Source organism: Pteropus medius, unplaced genomic scaffold (assembly GCF_902729225.1).
Source record: "Pteropus medius unplaced genomic scaffold, Ma_sr-lr_union100, whole genome shotgun sequence".
In the NCBI taxonomy this organism is placed as follows: domain Eukaryota; kingdom Metazoa; phylum Chordata; class Mammalia; order Chiroptera; family Pteropodidae; genus Pteropus; species Pteropus medius.
The window spans coordinates 3,529,189-3,529,830 of NW_024340696.1; the positions used below are offsets into that span (position 1 = coordinate 3,529,189).

The 642-nt window shown below is 41.4% G+C and overlaps 1 pseudogene; it reads right to left on the minus strand.

The window, feature by feature from the left end:
* Positions 1-301: 301 nt before the first annotated feature.
* On the minus strand, positions 302-417 carry LOC120609724 (uncharacterized; annotated as a pseudogene).
* Positions 418-642: the final 225 nt, after the last annotated feature.

The window sequence follows — 642 nt, forward strand, 5'->3', positions numbered from 1 at the left end:
AACTGTGTTACAGTGGATATGACAAAAGATTTGGCCTTAAGAACTCCAGTGTCAAAACTGCTTCTGTCACTTGCCAGTTACAGACCTTGGACAATTTACTTTAATCCATCTAAATTTTACTCTCTTATCTATAAAATAGATCTGCTCTACATTGTGAATGTGTTCATTGTGAGCCACAAATATGATAGCATGCATAAAATGCTTTAAAAACAGTAAAGCGAGATCCAAAAACTTATTTTGTTACAAAAAGTCATGTGTCAGACACTTACAGATGGTCTATTTATTTATTTATTATTATTTATGCCTACAGCACCTGGTCTTCCTAGGTGGTCTCCCATCCAAGTACTAACCAGGCCCGACCCTGCTTAGCTTCTGAGATCAGACATCGGGCTTGTTCAGGGTGGCATGGCCATAGACCATGGATCATACCTCCACTGGGGTGTGAACCCAGAACCTTCTGCTTGTAAAACAGATGTGCTAACCGCTACACTATGGAACCATATCCCAGATGATTTAGATATGTGTGTATGTTACATGCCGTTGAGTCAGCTCCAACTCTTGGCAACCCTATGAACGAGTCTTATTCACAATGTCCTTCCTGCCACAGCCCTGTCAGCTCCTGTAGACTCGTGCATATGGCTT